Source organism: Centroberyx affinis, unplaced genomic scaffold (assembly GCF_046629955.1).
Source record: "Centroberyx affinis isolate AG114_WGS23_722 - 3 ecotype Tasmania unplaced genomic scaffold, CSIRO-AGI_Caff_v1 ptg003954l_1, whole genome shotgun sequence".
Lineage (NCBI taxonomy): Eukaryota > Metazoa > Chordata > Actinopteri > Beryciformes > Berycidae > Centroberyx > Centroberyx affinis.
The window spans coordinates 62,953-72,757 of NW_027281776.1; positions in this window are offsets into that span (position 1 = coordinate 62,953).

The window sequence follows — 9,805 nt, forward strand, 5'->3', positions numbered from 1 at the left end:
GCCCACAGAGGAGCATGTAATCCTTCGATTGAAGTGAAAACTCCAAGTCACCAAAATGACAGGTTTTCACAAGACAACAGCGAAGAGTAGCCAGCTGCACCTGCTATGAAAACTGCTTTTTTCAGCCAAGATATAAGCCATGGTTTAAAACTTTAAAGCAGTGTTCCTCTTAGTTTTAGCATGGGGTTATTTGGCTCTTGACCGCCATGAAAACCAGAATATAAACTAATCAGCAAGATCAGATGCAGCTGGACAAGTTTGTAGCATTAGGATTTTTACTTCCTGTTCATTTGAATGAGACCACGAAAATTGAAAACTGAAAACTGACATTTAACAGATTCAACAACAGATCCTGCTGCTGTGATTTTCAACTGACTGTGGGTCCAACGTTTTAGAACATAATTTCTCCAAATAGCATTTTTATTGATAGAAGAGAACATAGCGGAGGGATACCACATAGGAAAGATAGTTCCTGTTTGGGAGACCAGATCTACTTTTATTTTTGAATACTAATTTTAGTGTAAACCAAGAATAGAAATGAAAAATGATAAAGGACCCAGGACTGCTTTGCTTTGAATGCTACAAACTCGTCCAGCTGCATCCGATCTTGGTGAGTAGTTTACATTATATATTATATTTATATATACAGTATGTTTTCATAGTGGTCAAGTGCCAAATAACCCCCATGCCAAAGCTAAATGGAATATTGCTTTAAATGTTTAATCACAATAAATAATGTATAGCAAACAAACCTCTTGTAAATAATTAGCTAATTTAATATTTTAATGAAGTAAGCAGTTCTTTAGCCATTTCGTTTGGGGTTAATATTTAAAGTGTGCCTGCTGTTCAGATTTTTTCTGTGAACAAATCACAAATTCCATTATTTGCTGCATGATGAAGAAGAAGATCCCCAACAGTCAATAAAAATCTTCCTCCAAATCTCCTTAGTGATGTAACTTTATCGACACATACTGGAATCTCCAGTGGCATTACAGACCAAACCTGGAGGCATTGTTTCAGAGCGATGCTGAGATTGTCATTGTGACAGGTCCAGGTGGGAATAAAGCTCAGTGTTTGGCTTCCTGCAGGATCGATGGCTTCCTTTGTGCAGGGGTGTGTATCTCCCCGGTGTTATCGAGTTTCCCCTGCGGTGGGCTGCAGGGTCTATTGTCTCCCTAACTGCCTGCACTCTGCTATGGGTTAATGGAACAAGCTCTGCTGGAGAGCAGCACCGGCCGCATACTTGACCTCCCTCTGAACTGCCGTGTGCGGCTGCGGCTGCGGCTGCTGGGAGTCATCTGAATGCATTTATGTACCGTGTGCATCGTTCTGAAAGGATGCATAGGGAGCGCTCCGCTGTCGTTTAGGCTGTGTTCACGTCATATTGGAAGAAGTGGGAGAAAAGTACGAGGTGCCGTATAGGCCATATTTCAAACTTTACCTTGCGCATACACACCTCTCACATACTGTATGAGATGCGTACACAAAACACTCTCACATGCACGATGCGCGGTTACGATTTATGGGTGGATGTAAGGTCATGTATCTTTTTTTATATGTGTCTTTTTTTGTATATGTGTCATTTTCTTTATTAGTTATTAATCAAGAACCCTATTTACATGCAGCCTACTGACCCCTCTTCACTTTTCCAGCTTTTGCTGTTGTAATTCTTTATTAGGAACCAGCCAACACAAAACCAACACAAAACACTTTATTAGTGTTGGTTTTGATATTCAGTGGGCTGCGATACATCGTTTTGATGCAGGCTATTTATTATTGTTACTATTGTCTTGATGCAGTCTGTGGTTACTATTGTAATGTTATGAATAGATATTTTCTTTTTTCATATTTACTTTCTCTTTTCTCTTTTTTAATATTGCACATCTATCTACAATTCTGTCTGCCACTGGGTATGATCTCCTGGGAGAATGAAGGCTCAATTTACGGCATAAAGGAAGTGCGTCATCCATTGCGCAACCAAAAGAAGGAATTAGGATAGTTTTCCCCGGTAGCTATATTGGTAGCGTTAGCCATGTTGCTAACGCTACCGCTAGCAGCCAGAAAACAAGCCAGGAGCTACAAGGAAGCCAGGACCAGTCAGAAACAAACATCTATGTTTGTTTCTGGAACAAAAGAAACAAACATCTACCTATGTTTGTTCCTGGAACAAAAGAAACAAACATCTACCTATGTTTGTTTCTGGCTGCTAGCGTTAGCTAGCTACGCTAGTGTTAGCAACGTTAGCCATGTTGCTAATGCTAGCTAACGCTAACGCTAGCAGCCAGAAACAAACAAATGATCCATTGCCCGTTTGATAATCTAATCAAAGAACAGGTTTTCTTGCAGTGGCCTTTCTAAAATGAGCAGTGGTGAAAGTTACTATATTGTGTTATGATCAAGGAGTTGATAAGCTTATAAGCTCCATACTGAGCAAAGCATACTAAGAGCCCAATTCATGTGCAACACCTTCTTTACTGACTGCTATAAGCACTAATTAGGAGGCTGTTGAGGGAAAACCCATAGTTAATGGGCTATACTTGTAGAATATGATAGTTTACAATAATAATGAGATTGGCACACAATAAGCTCCATATATAAGCTCCATATTCTGGTTGGTGGCACACCAAATAGTTATAGCATTTGGAGTACATGCTTATGATATACTGTTATATTGTTTCTATTTGCCTGACTAGGAGAGCAATAAATCATTGCAGTGTGGCAAATGCAAAAACACTTTTTGAGTGTTCAATAATGAGGATGAGCATCGCATTCTCTGTAAAGACAAACAGTATATAAAGCTTTACCTCAGTATGCCTATAGGCCATGTTGACCTATTAAATCTGGTATGCAGTTTAGCGTTTAGCTGTGGAATAGTTTAAATATCTGGATATTTATATGTGACTAAGGAAACAGGATCAGTTCACTTGTAGCCTGAGCTCCTCATTTTCACCCTCTTACAATTTCAGATATAATACAAGGGTAAAAAAAAGAAAAGAATGTTCAGAAAGAAAAGGTCCGGAGTGCTCGGGAGTTGGTAGTTGGTACTCTTTGGTAGGGAACACAAAAGTTCAAAAAAAGAAGAAAGGTCCAAGGCACTCTTCTGGCAAAAGGTTTAAAAGCCTTTATTCAGATGGCTATTTCATGGTGAAATTCTTAAAAACATAGACAAAGCTTGTGCATGTTAAAATAGAACTGGGTTACAACCCACGCGTAGCGGCACAAACAGCCTTCTTCAGGGTGTGACACCCTGAAGTAAGGGGTGGGTTGTTTTTAAGAACTTCACCATGAAATAGCCATCTGAATAAAGGCTTTTAAACCTTTTGCCAGAAGAGTGCCTTGGACATTTCTTCTTTTTTTAAAAAGAAAAGAATTTCAACCCAAGGTTCATGTGAGCGGTAAATAAATTGGATCTTCTCACTGTAAAAGATTTGTACGGCTCCAGACCCCAAATCCAAGGCAGATAGAAACCATAAAACCAGATACCTAAAAGATCTATTCTAAGTAATAAAAAACTGTACAAATTGAATTCATATTCTAATTTGATTTATTATTAAGGAATAAATAATAAAAAACAATGTATTGAGGCTGCTAGGTAAATCCATTTTATTTGTCATTTCTATTCCTTTTGATTTGGAATAAAAGTACAATACATACAAATGAATACAAATTTGTTAGTACCCATAAACGCAGAGCTATCAATCAATGCAAGAGGCAATCCCATTGAAATACTGAGTTGAAGAATTCCCATGTTATTCCAGTGGCCAAAGACAGTGTAGTGTTCTGGTTCATAGACGGTGACTTTGTGGTCCCATACATTTGTCATTTGAGCTCTTACACCCCAGTGGGCTTTATGTGTTGGTTCAGAATTGTTGTGTTACTAGAATATAAAGATCATTCAGAGTTCATGTGTTGAAGCATCAGAGTGTCGAAACAGCTTCAAGTGGCTGCACATGTCCTTGATTTTTGAAATATCTAGAAGTAAAAAAAAATAGAATAGTCAGTCCTAAGCAAGATAAAGTAGTTGATCTCAGGACTCCTAACCTTCTGTCACTCACAACAGGCCTATATGAGAACTGTAGTGTGCTTGAATGACAGACAAGGTAAAAATTAGATGCAGTGCAGTACAGTCCATTTGAGAGTATGTTGGTACTGGCGTCAGGTACAGGTGGATCTGTATTTTCTGAATTCTTAGGAGCCACTCATCAACTTGGCATAGGTTACTTACGGGCTAATCCATCAAGCAGCAATTTATTTCAGTAAACCTTCAACATATAAAATTGGTTTGCTATTATTCCCACAAAACACTGGTGGGGGGTAGCGAGAAAGAAAGACCTTAAGTGTATGTCATTTTGCCAAAAATCAAGAGCAAATCAAATTGCCGATCAAATTATTCCAGCCTCATTTCTACTGAAATAGGTTCCTTTTCTAGTGAAATCCTAGTGTGTGTGGGAGTGTTTCATGTGAGAATGTTTTACTTGTGTATATGAACATAAACATACAATTTTAGTAGTGTATACAGTAGGTTTTCAGTAGTGCATGTAAGTGTTTCATTACATGTGAATGTATAAGCATCTCATATATGTGAGAGGTAACGTGTGTATGCGCACGGTAAAGTTTTAATTATGTCCTAGATCTCATAATATATTGATCACTTTTCAAAAGTAGAGTTGATTGAATGTGAATAAAGCTGAATTTTGATTTTTATTATCATGGACTGCCATCATCAGTGGATTTGCTGCCTGTGTTGACATACTTCCACAATTTGTGACACTAAAATGGGAGATATCGGAGCGCGCGAAAAAGTCCCACATGCCTTACTTGTAATTACCACTAGGAGGGTAACGTGAATGTTTTTTTTTTTTTTTGTTTTTTTTTTGCACAGTAAATTTCTACAAAAATTCCTGAGAGGCAGAGCTGCTCTGGAGGCAGAATTTTTCTCATTGGCTGAGTTAAACTTCAATGGGCGGAGCCAAAGAACCACAGTTTCTCAGAGCGCAATTTAGCTAACTAGCAAACTTGAATCGCAAAGAAAGAACTCTGGTCAAAATATAAATACAAAAATAACTTATTTTGTCATTTATTCAAGACTTTGAAATAATCTTGAAAGGTCAGCAGCTAGCTAACTAGCTTACCTAGATATCTATAGGCAAGTATGGCTAGTTTGAACTTGGAAAGTCTAGGCTAGGCTAACTAGCTAACCTAGATCACTTAGCTAGATTACGTTTTGTCAGTTAGTAGCAACAGTGCCAGATGTCATAATATTAGCTACTTTCTAATGTTAGGTCTACTTGTACATAAAAACTTCTTTGGCTCCACCCACTGAGGTTTAAAGCAACCAATTATTTCTGCCTCAGAGAAATGTTTGAAGAACTAAAAAAATCAGCTGCAAAAATATTTTCAAGCCAAATAGGCTGAGAAGCTAGTCAAGTCACGTTTATTTATATATTCCTTTATCACAAGCTTGTCTCAAAGGACTTAACATACCATCATATACATAATCACTATATACCATCATATATACATAGGCTACTATCATCATATACTGTATATACACTACTACTAGGCTACTGTAGCTGTGTTTATTTACTGTTGCGGTTGAAATCGTCTAACTCCAGGCCAAAGGAAAGAGCAAGTAACCTCAGTCTTCTTTGTCAGTTCAGCATCATCGTCTCTGAACGTGGCTCTGGGTCATATTTTGCCGTGAGAAACCTAACCAATCAAAGCTCCTGACGGCTGCCATGTAAGCAAACGCCTCGACAGTGGAACAAACGTTTAGAGATCACCTCCTTTTCAACGAAGAAAGGATTTATGTTGGCGAAACAGCAACATAATGCTCCTTACGGGCAACATGCTCCTCAGATTCTCCTTGACAATGGGAGACAGCTGTTTATATTTGTCTGGGCACATCCGCCCTTGGCGCTGTGTTTCATTTCATCGTGGCTGCAGGCAGGTGTGTGCGTCTGTTGTATGCATGATTTATTTAACAGATACGGGACTCCTCTGCCCCCTCCGCCTGTTACAGACAAATTGAAACCAATAAAGAAATGCTGGAACCATTTCTCTGATATTGCCATGGTTAAGAACAGAGTCAATAAAAATGATGAGTTTTTGCAGGACAGGAGCACCTTGTAAATGCTTCATGCCTCCTCTGAACGCATCAATTTTTATCGCGCGCCATTCATAGCTGATTAATCGCGCGATCCCCCCCTCAAGGGGAGATAGAAATGCCACCGGCGGCTCGGTGGTCAGGGCGGGGAGCGAAGCATGCTGGGACAGGGGTGTGATGGCAGGGGGGGGGTGGGGGGGGGGAATTTGAGAGTCCTGATGGAGGGGGATTAAGCTTTTGGTGGCATTTCCACCGTGAAGAGTGATATATCACACCGGGGTGATTACAGCTCTATAAGATATTAGAAATCCCAGCTGCAAACTGATGAAAAAATGTGCAGATGGACACTGATGATGGACACGGACGATATTTTGTGCTTATATTTAATATCTTTAAATTTGACCTTTTGCCTGACAATTACAAGTAGTCAGTGTTTCCCCCGGAATTTTACTCTTGTCAGGCTGGAAAAGCCTCTGAAACAGCATTTAGACCATCATGGGACACTTAAACTCTCTATGGAAACCAGGATAATAGCCTACTATTACGAAAAATGATAATGTCCCATTAGAATCAATTCAGATTAAGGGCTTCCCATAGAGAACCAGTGTAGTATCGATCAATTCTACAATGAATATGTAATCAAACTGCATCATATCCATCGTCACTGAATTAATTAATTGGTTGATAGATATTATTGAACTATTTGTTGTTGTGAATGTCATGGTTGCTAACTGAATCTGGTTATAGTTTTTGTTTTTTTTGTTTTTTGCTTTGGTCATTAGTGCTTTTGTTCATACCGACAAAGCAGCTTCAAATTGAAATTGAGAGAGGGGAGAAGAGAGCAAAAGCGTTGAAATTAGAGAAAAAAAAATGCTAAATAAAAACCAGTAATTAAGTATCACAGGAAGCCAGTAATAAAAACTCACCCATGTTCAGAATCCCTCTTCCTATTTCTGTTTGTCAGCATGACTATTTGTTTCATTTGCACAGGGACAATGGGCAGACAATAATCAATGCTTTTAGCACGGACGCTTATGAGGAGAAAAGGTTTTGAAGGACTGACCTTTACTGTATCAGCCTCCTGCCCCTATTGTTCTCTCTCTCTCTCTCTCTCTCTCTCACACACACTCACGCACACAGAGTTCAGAGTTCAAAATCTCTTTGTTTTTTAGCATATGGCCGAAGATAGGTGGAAATCTCAGGCTGTGTTTACCGACCTTGGGAGGAACCTCGCCATGCAAAGTGCCCCGGTCCAAGCGGGGAGGGCGATGACGGCGCTGATTTTGAGATGAAGAGCATAATGGAAGGCTACAACCTGAGGACTGTCTGTGCTCTCTCTCCTTTTATCCTCTCTCTCTCTGCTGCCTGTTCTCACGGTTCAGCTTCAGAGAGCTAAAGGGGTGAAGGGTCACGGGCCGTACATCTGTGAGAAGGGTTTCGGGGAGTCGCGAGTAATGACACATTTTCACTCTTTCACCTTTTTGTCTCTTCTGCGGTTCATCTCATACAAGGTGGAGGGAGAGAGAGAGACAGAGAATGGAGTCAGTACTGTGTCATGTCCACTCTATATGATAAATGCTGACTCCTCGGCCAGTTTCAAAAACCCCTCAGCCTATAAGCTTGACTGAGAAACAAGCCATTATATACCTTCATATGTTTAGATTTATATATATATGTATATATATATATATATATATATGGATCCTATATTGAACTTTTATTTTAAATTCTAGCCAAGATCCAAAGATCCAAAGATATGCTGAATTCCAGGGAAATATGCATAAAATGATGCACACAGTATCTCGATTTTTTTTCCATTTGATGTGATGGTGCAGCCATACAACAATGGCGCTTTGGATTTGAATATGTCACTCAGTATAAGCAGCTAGAGCTTCAGTGAAGCGTTGGAACGAGCAGATACAGAATATGTCACAGATGTGACATTGTTGTACAGTAGGGGGAAAAAAAAATTCTAACTTTAAAGCTACTTAAGAGGAAATTTAAGGGGAAACGCAGGGTGCAAGGGGTTAAAGGTGTTGTCCACCTCTTATATGATGGATATGTTGCAGTTTGATTGATTACATATTTATCATAGAATGTATCATAGAAGAAACTATACGGGTTGTCTATGGGAAGCCCTTAACCTGAACTGATTAGATTAGATTAGTTGAAGTTTTAATTATCCCTGTAGGGAAATTGGGTCATTGCAACAGCAAGTAGTAAATATAGCCGCAAGTGGCCATTAGTGGAGTTGATGATTTGACAGTGAGAATATAAACTTGATTCATCATTTTGGAAAAGTTCTTCATCTCATAGTCAATGCGGTCTGACACACTTTGGGGACAAACAGGTAGGAGCCAAGTGAAGTTTGGATGGTCTAGAATTAAGCATTTAGAAAATACTGCATGCCTATAAGATCCGTGGCATATGTATGTGTGCTAAATGTTGATGTGTCCTACATGTATGCAGCTTAAGAAGTAGCCTGTGTATGAGCTTTGACTTATCTCTTTATTTTCACATCTCTTATCTATCATTCTGTAATTGTTGGGGGGAGGGCGGGAGGGAGGGAGGGAGGGAGTGGGGGAAAGGGCGATGGGGATTGTACTGTCAATGTAATTGTATTAAAATTCAATAAAATTGTGTCGGAAAAATAAAAGAAGAAAATACTGCATGCCTCCTTCCTGTTTGTGCGTCTTCGCCATCAACTTCTTGTGCGTGTCACAGCCAAACGGTTAAAAGTGTCAAAATTCTGTAACACAAAGATGATGTAAGCAGTTGAAATATGCTGTGTGTGAAATTAGGTGCCAGGGGCTGGCATGAATTTGGTCAAATCAAAGTAATAATCTGTGACATTTTCATAGAAATAAAAGTCTGTTTTGCTCTGCTCTATAGTGATTCAAGCTGTAGCCAGTTCATGAAAGCTTTTGCATTTGCTGATTCTAAACAACCGGTGTCAGGTAGGTCTTTACCGGGAAAAGATCCTGTGGAGCACGGGAAGTGATGCGTTTTACGCTTCCGGTTTGTTTGGAATAAGTAGAAGAAGAACTGGGTAGTTAGCATGAGCAGTGATAGCCACCATGGCTGAACAGACAAAGAAAGAGAAACTCAAAATGCATCAACAGAAAATCGGTAACACTTTACAATAAGGGTCACTAAGTTAAGGGTTAGTTAATGCTTAATAAGGGTTAGTTAATGTTTGATAAGGGTTAGTTAATGTTTGATAAAGGTTGGTTAATGTTTGATAAGGGTTAGTTAATGCTTGATAAGGGTTAGTTAATGCTTAATAAGCATTAACTAACCCTTAATTAACAGTTAACTAATGTGTAATTTACTAATGGTGTTCATGTTAACTAAGGCATTCATTTATACATGATTTAATAGTTTATAAAGATGACTATTAAATAATGTATAAATGAATACCTTAGTTAACATGAACAGCATTAGTAAATGATTACCAGACACATTAGTTAACTGTTAATAATTGCTTAATAAGCATTAACTAACCCTTAACTTAGTGACCCTTATTGTAAAGTGTTACCAGAAAATCCAAGGAAAAAATTGCAGTCTCGCCCACAGTGTTTGATTGACAGGTGATCTCTGGGAAGTGCAGTGCAGAAGCACCACAGCGATGAGTGCTGAGCACCGACAATGGAGACAGAATAGGAAAACGAGGAACTCGAGTATTACCTTTATTGTCCT